We start from the raw sequence: 14,000 nt of genomic DNA, 5'->3' as shown, positions 1-14,000 counted from the left end.
TGGATGTCTGTTGGTCAGTTTGAAGAGTGTTGGATTGGGAGGGCAAAAGCAAGAGCTATAATATCTGAACCCAATTAGGAAGCAGATCTTTGAGAGCTCTGTTAACCTTTGGAAGAATGTTTCCTTTGTTTTTAAATGTGATGGGAAGACACTGGAGAGATCTGGGTAGAGGAGCAACATGATCATATTTATATTTTTAAAGGACCACTCAGGTTCCTGGAAAAGGTTTCTAGAGATTGAAAGTGAGAGGGAAGATAATCTATTTAGGGGGTTATTGCAGTAACCTAAACAGTAGACGGTAAAGAGTTGGATTAGCATTTTAGTGGTAAAGGGAGTGAAAAGTACTCAGATGTACAATTTATAGTGAATATTTTTAGTGTGTAGTGGAAGGTAAAGCTTGCAGGAATTGTCAATGGTTTGGCTAAGAAGTGAGAAAAAATGGGAGGCACATCATTTGTCCTGATTCTCTTCCCTAAAATGAGGAAGATTAGGCAAGGAGCAGGGGTTAAGGATAATATTTTCTAAGTGCCAGCAATTCTGCTAGATCCTGAACACAAAATGATTAACTAAGCACACAATAATGTTATCAGGATGGAATTTACAATATAGAGAGGGATACTAGTATTTAACAGTAGACAGATGAATAGGTAATGACCAATAAAGATAAGAAGGAATAATTGGAGGAGGGGAGTTACATAATTTAAATCAGAAAGTCAGAGGATGCCTCTTTGAAGGAATCATTTTTTGTCTCAGCCCTAGCCAGGTAAAGATGGAAGAAAGTTTAGGAGCGAAGGCTGGGAGGCAGCAAAGAGCATGACTAGAGAATGACAAGCATGGAGTATGAGGCTGAACTGCACTTTCAGTAAAATAGATCAGAAAAACTCATTACATGTGGTTTTGTACGGGTACATTTAAGATTAAATGTGTGTATGAGTATGTGTGTTGAGTTGTAGATGCAATTGCAGCCTCAACTCTATATTCTCTAAGCCAATAAATCTCTAATTTTTTAAAAGGAACTTTTAACAGTTCCTTTAAAAATTAACTTATGGGGCTTCCCTGGTGGTGCAGTGGTTGAGAGTCCACCTGCCGATGCAGGGGACACGTGTTCATGCCCCAGTCTGGGAAGATCGCACATGCTGCAGAGCGGCTGGGTCCGTGAGCCATGGCCGCTGAGCCTGCGCGTCCGGAGCCTGTGCTCCGCAATGGAAGAGGCCACAACAGTGAGAGGCCCCAAAAAATTAACTTATGTACATTCCTTATTTAAAACTTGCCATTTTTTTCTTTCCTTTATTATCTACTAGCTGGCTAATTGTATATCATAGTAAAATGATAAATTATAATTATGATGATCATTCATGCGTTCTAGATACAAAATCCCAGCATGAAAGACTAAATAAATACTTTCATGTGGACTCCTCTAATCTGTCTTTACACAACCATTATGAACAAAAGTAGGCTTACCTAAAAGACAATAACTAAATGAAGGCTTATATATATTCTTTGTTGTGTGCATGTGCTTCTGAATTAGGTATATTTTACCATGAATAAAAGCTAATCCATTAAGCTGTTTTATGTATGTATTGTTATTACTTGTAATATCTTAAATCTAAAGATTTGGTAACGTTTTATGATATGCTTTCTAAACAGTACATCTGCTTCTCCTGATTGCAACAGAATCAAATCTAGGCAGACAAAAGTGACCTGGATCCATTTTTAAAGTCCTCTACCAAATACACCTTTAAAATGGATGTGTAAGAAAAGTCATCCCTTATGTAAAACCTTTCAATTGCTGACACCTTACAGCCATTTTGCTCATTATACCTTAAGTCAAAGCTCTGCAAGACAACTCAAAGCATAGAAAAAGTGTCAGGCAAATTCCTAATCACCGAAAATATTGCATTTGTGAGAGCCTGGACTGGACTATGAAGACACAGTTTCAAGGTGTTGCTGAGACTGTAGCTGGGATTGTTCAGGAGTGAAGAGAAAACCAAAGCCCCTTCCTTTAAAGAAGAAGAAAGAAGAAATCTTTCCTTCTTACTGATTTCTCAGGAATCTTCTTATTTCACTCCACTCCTCACCTCAGATTATGCAAATTATGCCTTTTGCAGTTCGTATATAAGATCTGTTTTTCAGAAACAGAAAGCAGGTTCTTGTTGCTATTTATGTTCCCACATAGGGATGAGATATTGTTACTCTGATGAATCTTGGTAAGCAATAATAGTTCAAATCTCCATGTTCACCAGGGTCTGCATAAGGAGATCTATCTATCATCTAATTATTTATCTATCTACCCAACTATCTATTTATATCTTCAAGCAGAGAGCACTCTCCTAGAATCAAGGATTCTAGGAAGAAATTTCAATAAAATTGAAATTTTATTGCATTAAAATTTGCATTTTAATTCCTTGCATTACAGGAATAGCAACCAAATCTAATTTCCAGTAGGTTCTAATAAAAGAGTCTAGTGGAAAATAATACCTTCAGATTCTTCTGTGTGCTATGTGGATTCTGTTTTTTCTTTTCTATTTCTTTGCGGTACGCGGGCCTCTCACTGATGTGGCCTCTCCCGTTGCGGAGCACAGGCTCCGGACACTCAGGCTCACGGGCCCAACCGCTCCGTAGCATGTGGGATCTTCCCGGACCGGGGTACGGACCTGTGTCCCCTGTATCGTCAGTAGGACTCTCAACCACTGCGCCACCAGGGAAGCCCTAGGTGGATTCTGTTGATTCTGAATACGAAACCTCTCACAGTTCAAGCCATGAGATAAATAACCAAAATAACTAAACATACTCCTTCTCTAATGACATCTTAATTTAGGGAAATCTCTGGGCATTGATTATGCTAACCTAAACATTGGGCTATTCTGATATTCATGCTTCCTGTGAATAGAGACAGATTTATTTTTTCTGTGTCGAATCTGTTAGCCTTTAGTTTACCTTGTCTTAATGCATTGACTAGGAATTCCAGGGTGATGTTGAATCTATGCAATGAGGAAGAACATTATTATTTTGTTTCTTATCTTATTGACAAAGCATTCTATCTTTATCATTATTATAATAAATGTAGATTCCCTTCTATCCCCAATTTACTTAGTTTTTTATCATGTGTGAATGTTCAGTTTCATCAAATTATTTTTTTATATCTTTTTAGATGATCATATTTTTCTTTAGTCTCCTAATGTGATTACAATACTTGATTTTCAAATCTTGAACAACCTTTGCTTTCAGTTAAATTTTCTGTTCTTCTTTTTTCCTAGTTTCTTAAAAGTTCAGATTATTAATTTGAGATCTTTAGCTTTTCTGATTTTAGCATTTATGCTATAAATTTATGCCTAAGCACTGATATTGCTGCATCTTATCAATTCTGATGTTGTGTATTTTTATTTTCATTTAGCTCAAAATATTTTTTCATAAGATTTTCCTTCACACTTCCTTTTTGACTCAAAGGATAACTAGAAGTGTGTTGTTAAATTTCCAAATATTTTATGATTTTCAAGACTTCTGTTATAGAGTCCTAGTTTAATTCTATTATTTTCATAAAATATTTTTGTATGATTTTTATTATTTAAAATTTTTAAGTACATATATTTTTAGATATAATCTATCTTGGTGTATGATTTATGTGTCTTTAAAAAGGAGTGTTTAATGTGTTCTTGAAAAAAATGTTGATTGAAGTCCTCTATACATATTAATTAGATTAAACTGATAATGTTTTGTAGGTCTTCTATGTATATATTAATTTCTGTCTTCTTGTTCAATCGACTATTGTAAGAAGAGTGTTGTAGTCTCTAGCTAAAACTGTGGACTTGGCTATTTTACCTTCCAGTTCTAACAGTTTTTGTTTCATGTATTTCTATTGCTAGGCAAATGCCTGATTAGGATTGCTTTGTCTTCTTAGAGACTTGATGTCTATGTTGTTATTTAATCCTTCTTTTCATCCTTGATAATTTTCATGGTTCTGAAGTCTATTTTTCCTGATATTAATGTAGATACTCCAGCTTTCTTTTGGTTAATATTGGTATGGTATATATTTCTCCATTCTTTTTTTCTTTTTCAATTTTTTTTTTTTTTTTTTTTTTGTGGTACATGAGCCTCTCACTGTTGTGGCCTCTCATATTGTGGAGCACAGGCTCTGGATGCGCAGGATCAGCGGCCATGGCTCACGGGTGCAGCCACTCCACAGCATGTGGGATCTTCCCGGACTGGGGCATGAACCCGTGTCCCCTGCATCGGCAGGTGGACTCTCAACCACTGCGCCACCAGGGAAGCCCTCTTTTTCAATTTTTTAACTGTGTTAAATGTATATAACATAAAATTTACCATCTTCACCATTATTAAGTGAAAAGCTCAGTGATATTAAATACATTCATAATGTTACATAACTATCACCATCATCCATCTCTATAATTCGTTTCATCTTATAAAGCTGAAACTCTGTATCCATTATATAATGACTTCACATTCTCCCCTCTCCCAGGACCTAGGAACCAGCATTCTCCTTTCTACCTCTATGATCTTAACTACTGGAAATACTTCATACCATCCTTTTAGTTTGACTTATCTTTATATTTAAGTGAGATTTCTTTTAGACAGCATATAATTGGGTCTTGCTTTTTTTTCTTTTTTAAATCAAATCTGACAATCCTTGTCTTTTAATTGGTGTGTTTATACTACTCTAACTTAATATGCATCTAGATATGATTACTGAAATCTACCACCTTACTAGTTGTTTTTTATTTGGTCCATCTGTCTTTATACTTTTTTAATGCCTTTTAGTAGTTTGAACAATTTTTTTTTTCTTTTTGCAGTACGTGGGCCTCTCACCGTTGTGGCCTCTCCCGTCACAGAGCACAGGCTCCAGACACGCAGGCCCAGCAGCCACGGCTCACGAGCCCAGCTGCTCTGCGGCATGTGGGATCCTCCCGGACCAGGACACGAACCCGTGCCCCCTGCACCGGCAGGCAGACTCTCAACCACTGCGCCACCAGGGAAGCCCTGAACAATTTTTATGATTCAGTTTTATCTCCACTATAGAATTACTATATATACTCTTTGAAAACATGTTTTTAATCATTGCCCTAGAGTTTAGAATATATTTTTTATTTAATCAGTGTCTATATTAAAATAATATTATACCCCTTGATACATAGTATAAACACCTTACAACACTGTATTCTCAATTCCTACCTCCTGTGTGTTGTGCTAGTTTTGTCCTATATTTTTACTTTCATGAATGCTATGAACTTTCAATAGATTGTTAATGATTTTGCTTTAGACAAGCATTTACCTTTAAGAGTGATTTAAATTAAACATTTGCATCTAATTTATTTCATTTCCAGTGCTCTTTATTTCTTCATGTTTATACAAGATTCTATCTTGGTTTTATAATTCCTTTCATGAAAAAATTTCTATAAACATTCTTGTAGTAGACACTTGCACTTAATTTTCTCAGATTTTACTGGTCCAGGACAGTCTTAATTTCTCCTTCATTTTTGAAAGATTTTTTTTTTTTTCTGGACATTCTGAATTGACAGTGGTTTTCTTTGCTTGTTTTTGTATTTCCTTTCATTAGTTTAAAGACATCATGCCATGGTTTCATGGCTTCCATGCTTTTTGATAAGAAGTCTACTTGTCATTTTCTTTGTTTGCCTACTTGTAATGTGTATTTTTTTCACGTGTGCTTTCAAGATTTTCTGTTAGTCTTTTGTTAAAGGCAAATTGAATATTATATACCTTCGTGTGTTTTGTTATTGATGATGATGATCTTTTTAAGTATTCTTGAGCTTATCTGATTAGTGAGAATTCTCTGTCCTTTTTAAAAATTCTGAACTATTATATTTCAAATATTTCTGCCTCATTCCCTATCTCTCATCCTTCTGGGATTTCAATTACATGGATTTAGGCTGTTTGATATTGTTACACACCAATTAGGTTGTTATTCTTTTGGTTTTTTAATTTAAATTCTTTTTTCCTCATTTTGTTTCAATTTGATATATACCTACTGACTTTTTAAAACTTGACTGATTCTTTCTTAGGTTGTGACAAGTCAACTAAGGAGCCATTGAAGGCATTCTTCACCTCTGTTATTATGGTTTGGGTTTTTGCATTTCTGCTAGGTTTATTCTTATGGTTTTCATATCTCTGCCAATTTATCCATCTGATCTTTCATGATGCTCATTTTTTCTATTTGTCTTTAACGCATTAATAATAGTTATTTACAATTCTCTGTTGTTCCAAAATGTGCTTTGTATATGAGCAGTCATGCTGATTCCTTCATCTCTTGGAAGTGGATTTTCTTGCCTTTTAATAATATGTTTTGTCATTTATGTTTAAAACTGGACTTCTGGTGTAGGAAAGAGGTGACTAAGGTCAATAAATTATGTGCTTAAAAAGGTGTGCATCATTCCTCCATCAGGGCTTCTAATGTGAGGGTTGGAGTTCATCTAGTAAGATACGTGGCTGGGTTTTGTTGCTGTCTTAGTTATCCTCAGCGCAGCATAGGTTTTATTTTCCTCTGTTTACCATGAATTTATTTTATGGGTACATTTGCCAGAGAGTTTTTCTCAATCATTTCCATTTTCAGCATTAAGTCTTTTCTTTGTTCTGTGCATCAGGGAGGTTTGTCCATGCTCTTTCAACTCTAATGGCAGTATTGTACTCTTACCTGCGCTTTCGTGCCTGTTAGCTTGAAAGGATGAGTGAGTCCCTGATGTTATGATTAAGCCTCAGACTTAGACAGCCATTAAGATCCTTCTTAGTGGCCTCAAACCTTCCTCAGCTAGACTTCTGGGCCTAGTATATATTCCTGATCCTCCCTCAGGGCTAAAAGTTTCTTTCATTTTTTTTTTTCTCAGCTGCAATGTGTTTTCACCAGATTCCTGATGGCAACAACATATGTTTTCTTTACTCTATAGATTAAGGATTTTGCTCCCACGGATATGTCAAAACTAAAAAATCTGAAATTGTATCCTACTCAAATCTAACAAGTTGCATTGCTTCACTCTCCTGGATGCTGGCAGAAAATGTGAGAAACCTGGGTCAAAGACAAAAGACCGTTTGATCACAACAGAGCAAGCAGCAGGAACTTCATATTCACATTAATTTCCTTTTTTCCCCTTCCCCCAAGTTTCATGGGGTGGCACAGTAGGTGTCACAGGTAAGAAACCCAAAACCTAGGAAGCTATAGTTATTTATGAGGAAGAGCAAACAAACCTTCCTAATCTTTGCCCCAGTAGAAACATTTTCTTATTACACAGACAGCAAACATATTTGCCTTCTGCTCTTGAGGGAGACACTATCTCTATCTTCCATGGTTGTTGACTATACAGTTATTATTGAAAAAATAGTCCAGAACAAAATGCTTTCTGTTCCTCTACTTGCAAGATGTGTGAAAACAGAGAGACCCATGGAAAATGGCTTCCCAGCAATAGGGAGATGAAGGAGAATGGTTTGGGTGTAATTTGCTTTCTCTTCCTTGGGAGCTGCTGTTCCCTTACCCTAGAGATCATGAAGAGAGCTTCCTCAGAAATCCTGCCAAGGGAATTTGTGTCAAAAAAGCCTGCAAAAAGGTACATATATTCTTTATATTTGCAGTCCCCAGGGTCTCCGCACTCCTTCACTAGCCTACAATAAGTTTCCATAAATTTGTTAGATATTTTTGCTGAATTTTCCTTACTTGTCTGTTTCTGATCTTTTCAACCCAAAGTAAGCAAATATTCACATTCTGTATCTCCTTTCAGGAGGCTGTCTCTTTCTAGATTTCATGCTAGTTGATGGCCCTGCAACCTTAGTTTTTTGATGACATCAAGAAAATTTGTGAACTTGCGAATTTTATGGCTGTTTTGTCCAAATTATGCTACCTCAAGACTTTATCGAGGGTGAGGGGGCAAGATGGTGGAAGAGTAAGACACGGAGATCGCCTACATCAGAAATACATCTACACGTGGAACAACTCCTACAGAACACCTACTGAACGCTGGCAGAAGACTTCAGACCTCCCCAAAGGCAAGAAACTCCCCACATACCTGGGTAGGGCAAAAGAAAAAAGAATAAACAGAGACAAAAGAATAGGGATAGGACCTGCACCAGTGGGAGGGAGCTGTGAAGGAGGAAAGCTTTACACACACTAGGAAGCCCCTTCCCAGGCAGAGACTGCGGGTGGCGGAGGTGGGAAGCTTCGGAGTCACGGAGGAGAGCACAGCAACAGGGGTGCGGAGGGCAAAGCGGAGAGATTCCCGCACAGAGGAGTGGTGCCGACCTGCACTCACCAGCCCGAGAGGATTGTCTGCTCACCCACCAGTGTGGGCGGGGCTGGGAGCTGAGGCTCGGGCTTCGGTTGGAGCACAGGGAGAGGACTGGCGGTGTGAACACAGCCTGAAGGGGCTAGTGCACCATGGCTACCTGGGAGGGAGTCCGGGGAAAAGTCTGGACCTGCCGAAGAGGCAAGAGACTTTTTCTTCTCTCTTTATATCCTGGTGCACGAGGAAAGGGGATTAAGAGCACTGCTTAAAGGAGCTCCAGGGACCGGCGGGAGCCGCGGCTAAAAGCGTGGACCCCAGAGACGGGCATGAGACACTAAGGCTGCTGCTGCCGCCACCAAGAAGCCTTTGTGTGAGCACAGGTCACTATCCACACCTCCCTTCCTGGGAACCTGTGCAGCCCGCCACTGCCAAGGTCTCGGGATCCAGGGACAACTTCCCCGGGAGAACGCACGGCGCGCCTCAGGCTAGTACAAAGCCACGCTGGCCTCTGCTGTCGCAGGTTTGCCCTGCCTCCATACCCCTCCCTCCCTCCGGCCTGAGTGAGCCAGAGCCCCCACATCAGCGGCTCCTTTAACCCTGTCCTGTCTGAGCGAAGAACAGATGCCCTCCAGCGACCTACATGCAGAGGCAGGGCCAAATCCAAAGCTGAGCCCCTGGGAGCTGTGAGAACAAAGATTAGAAAGGGAAATCTCTCCCAGCAGAATCAGAAGCAGCGTATTAATCCTCCACAATCAACTTGATGTACCCTGCATCTATGGAATTCCTGAATAGACAACGAATCATCCCAAACTGAGGAGGTGGACTTTGAGAGCAAGATTTATTATTTTTTCCCTTTTCATCTTTTTGTGAGTTTGTATGCTTCTGTGTGAGATTTTGTCTGTATAGCTTTGCTTTCACCATTTGTCCTAGAGTTCTATCCATCCGATTTTTTGTTTTTGTTTCTTTTTACTTTTTTAAAAATTTTTTTCTTAAAAATTATTTTTTTATTTTAATAATTTTATTTTATCTTACCTTACTTTATTTTATTTTCTTTTATCCTCTTTCTTTCTTTCTTTCTTTCTACTTTCTCCCCCTTTTTTTCTGAGCCGTGTGGATGAAAGGCTCTTGGTACTCCAGCCAGGAGTCAGGGCTGTGCCTCTGAGGTGGGAGAGCCAACTTCAGGACATTGGTCCACAAGAGACCTCCCAGCTCCACATGATATCAAATACTGAAAATCTCCCAGAGATCTCCATCTCAACACCAAGACCCAGCTTCACTCAATGACCAGCAAGCTACAGTGCTGGACACCCTATGCCAAACAACTAGCAAGACAGGAACATAACCCCACCCATTAGCAGAGAGGCTACCTAAAATCATAATAAATCCACAGACACTGAAAAACACACCACCAGACGTGGAACTGCCCACCAGAAAGACAAGATCCAGCATCATCCACCAGAACACAGGCACTAGTCCCCTCCACCAGGAAGACTACACAACCCACTGAACCAACTTTAGGCACAGGGGACAGACACCAAAAACAATGGGAACTATGAACCAGCAGCCTGGAAAAAGGAGACCCTGAACACAGTAAGATAAGCAAAATGAGAAGACAGAAAAACACACAGCAGATGAAGGAGCAAAATAAAAACCCACCACACCTAACAAATGAAGAGGAAACAGGCAGTCTACCTGAAAAAAGAATTCAGAATAATGATAGTAAACATGATCCAAAATCATGGAAATAGAATAGAGAAAATGCAAGAAACATTTAACAAGGACCTAGAAGAACTAAAGATGAAACAAGCAATGATGAACAACACAATAAATGAAATTAAAAATACTCTAGATGGAACAATAGCAGAATAACTGAGGCAGAAGAACAGATAAGTGACCTGGAAGATAAAGTAGTGGAAATAACTACTGCAGAGCTGAATAAAGAAAAAAGAATGAAAAGAACTGAGGACAGTCTGAGAGACCTCTGGGACAACATTAAACACACCCACATTCGAATTATAGGGGCTCCAGAAGAAGAAGGGGAAAAAAAAGGGGACTGAAAAATATTTGAAGAGATTATAGTTGAAAACTTCCCTAATATGGGAAAGGAAATAGATAATCAAGTCCAGGAAGTACAGAGAGTCCCATACAGGATAAACCCAAGGAGGAACACACCAAGACACATATTAATCAAGCTGTCAAAAATTAAATACAAAGAAAACATTTTAAAAGCAGCAAGGGAAAAACAACAAATAACGCATCAGGGAATACCCATAAGGTTAAGAGCTGATCTTTCAACAGAAATTCTGCAAGCTAGAAGGGACTGGCAGGACATATTTAAAGTGACGAAGGAGAAAAACCTACAACCAAGATTACTCTACCCAGCAAGGATCTCATTCAGATTTGATGGAGAAATTAAAACTTTTACAAACAAGCAAAAAATGAGAGAGTTCAGCACCACCAAACCAGCTTTACAACAAATGCTAAAGGACCTTCTCTAGGTAAGAAACACAAGAGAAGGAATGGTCTACAATAAGAAACCCAAAACAATTAAGAAAATGGGAATAGGAACATACATAACGATAATTGCTTTAAACGTAAATGGATTAAATGCTCCCACCAAAAGACACAGATTGGCTGAATGGATACAAAAACAACACCCTTATATATGCTGTCTACAAGAGACCCACTTCAGACCTAGAGACACATACAGACTGAAAGTGAGGGGATGGAAAAAGATATTCCATGCAAATGGAAACCAAAAGAAAGCTGGAGTAGCAATTCTCATATCAAATAAAACAGACTTGAAAATAAAGACAATTAGAAGAGACAAAGAAGGACACTACATAATGATCAAGGGATTAATCCAAAAAGATAGTATTTAGGCATCCAACATAGGAGCACCTCAATAAATAAGGCAAATACTAACAGCCATAAAAGGGGAAATCAACAGTAACACATTCACAGTAGGGGACTTTAACACCCGACTTTCACCAATGGACAGATCATCCAAAATGAAAATAGTTAAGGAAACACAAGCTTTAAATTATACATTAAACAAGATGTACTTAATTGATATTTATAGGACATTACATCAAAAAACAATATAATACACATCTTTCTCAAGTGCTCATGGAATATTCTCCTGGATAGATCATATCTTGGGTCACAAATCAAGCCTTGGTAAATTTAAGAAAATTGAAATTGTATCAAGTATCTTTTCCAACCAAAACACTATGAGACAAGATATCAATTACAGGAAAAGATCTGTAAAAAATACAAACACATGGAGGATAAATAATACACTACTTAATAATGAAGTGATCACTGAAGAAATCAAAAAATACCTAGAAACAAATGACAATGGAGACACGATGACCCAAAACCTACTGGATGCAGCAAAAGCAGTTCTAAGAGGGAAGTTTATAGCAATACAATCCTACCATAAGAAACAGGAAACATCTCGAACAGACAACCTAACCTTGCACCTAAATCAATTAGAGAAAGAAGAACAAAAAACACCCAAAGTTAGCAGAAGGAAAGAAATCATAAATATCAGAATAGAAATAAATGAAAAAGAAATGAAGGAAATGATAGCAAAGATCAATAAAACTAAAAGCTGGTTCTTTGAGAAGATAAACAAAATAGATAAACCATTAGCCAGAGTCATCAAGAAAAAAAAGGGAGAAGATTCAAATCAATAGAATTAGAAATGAAAAAGGAAAAGTAACAACTGACACTGCAGAAATACAAAAGATCATGAGAGGTTACTACAAGCAACTCTATGCCAATAAAATGTACAAACTGGAAGAAGTGGACAAATTCTTAGAAATGCACAGCCTGCCAACACTGAATCAGGAAAAAATAGAAAATATGAACAGACCAATCACAAGCACTGAAATGGAAACTGTGATTAAAAATCTTCCAACAAACAAAAGCCCAGGACCAGATGGCTTCACAGGTAAATTCTTTCAAACATTTAGAGAAGAGCTAACACCTATCTTTCTCAAACACTCCAAAATATAGCAGAGGGAGGAACACTCCCAAACTCATTCTATGAGGCCACCATCACCCTGATACCAAAACCAGACAAGGATGTCACAAAGAAAGAAAACTACAGGCCAATATCACTGATGAACATAGATGCAAAAATCCTCAACAAAATACTAGCAAACAGAATCCAACAGCACATTAAAATGATCATACACCATGATCAAGTGGGTTTTATTCCAGGAATGCAAGGATTCTTCAATATACACAAATCAATCAATGTGATACACCATATTAACAAATTGAAGGAGAAAAACCACATGGTCATCTCAATAGATGCAGAGAAAACTTTCGACAAAATTCATCACCCATTTATGATAAAAACCCTGCAGAAAGTAGGCACAGAGGGAACTTTCCTCAACATAATAAAGGCCATATATGACAAACCCGCAGCGCACTTCGTCCTCAATGGTGAAAAACTGAAAGTGTTTCCACTAAGATCAGGAATAAGACAAGGTTGCCCACTCTCAGCACTCTTATTCAACATAGTTTTAGAAGTTTTAGCCACAGTTATCACAGAAGAAAAGGAAATAAAAGGAATCCAAATCGGAAAAGTAGTAAAGCTGTGACTGTTTGCAGTTGACATGGTACTATACACAGAGAATCCTAAAGATGCTACCAGAAAACTACTAGGGCTAATGAATCAATTTGGTAAAGTAGCAGGATACAAAATTAATGCACAGAAATCTCTGGCATCCTTATACACTATTGATGAAAAATCTGAAAGTGAAATCAAGAAAACACCCCCACTTACCAATGCAACACAAAGAATAAGATATCTAGGAATAAACCTACCTAAGGAGACAAAAGACCTATATGCAGAAAATTATAAGACACTGATGAAAGAAATTAAAGATGATACAAATAGATGGAGACATATATCATGTTCTTGGATTGGAAGAATCAACATTGTGAAAATGACTCTACTACCCAAAGCAATCAACACATTCAATGCAATCCCTATCAAACTACTACTGGAATTTTTCATGGAACTAGAACAAAAAATTTCACAATTTGTGTGGAAATACAAAAGACCCTGAATAGCCAAAGCAGTCTTGAGAACAAAAAATGGAGCTGGAGGAATCAGGCCCCCTGACTTCAGACTATACTACAAAGGCTACAGTAATCAAGACAGAATGGTACTGGCACAAAAACAGAAATATAGATCAATGGAACAGGATAGAAAGCCCAGAGCTAAACCCACGCATATATGGTCACCTTAGCTTTGATAAAGGAGGCAGGAATGTACAGTGGAGAAAGGACAGCCTCTTCAATAAGTGGTGCTGGGAAAACTGGACAGGTACATGTAAAAGTATGAGATTAGAACACTCCCTAACACCATACACAAAAATAAGCTCAAAGTCGATTAAAGACCTAAATGTTAGGCCAGAAACTATCAAACTCTTAGAGGAAAACATAGGCAGAACACTCTATGACATCAACCACAGCAGATCCTTTTTGACCCACCTCCTAGAGCAATGGAAATAAAAACAAAAATAAACAAGTGGGACCTAATGAAACTTCAAAGCTTTTGCACAGCAAAGGAAACCATAAACAAGACCAAAAGACAACCCTCAGAATGGGAGAAAATATTTGCAAATGAAGCAACTGACAAAGGATTAATCTCCAAAATTTAAAAGCAGCTCATGCAGCTCAATAACAAAAAAACAAACAACCCAATCCATAAATGGCAGAAGACCTAAATAGACAGTT

The sequence above is a fragment of the Phocoena sinus genome, chromosome 18, assembly GCF_008692025.1.
Source record: "Phocoena sinus isolate mPhoSin1 chromosome 18, mPhoSin1.pri, whole genome shotgun sequence".
In the NCBI taxonomy this organism is placed as follows: Eukaryota; Metazoa; Chordata; class Mammalia; order Artiodactyla; family Phocoenidae; genus Phocoena; species Phocoena sinus.
Note: the sequence above shows the minus strand (reverse complement) of the source record.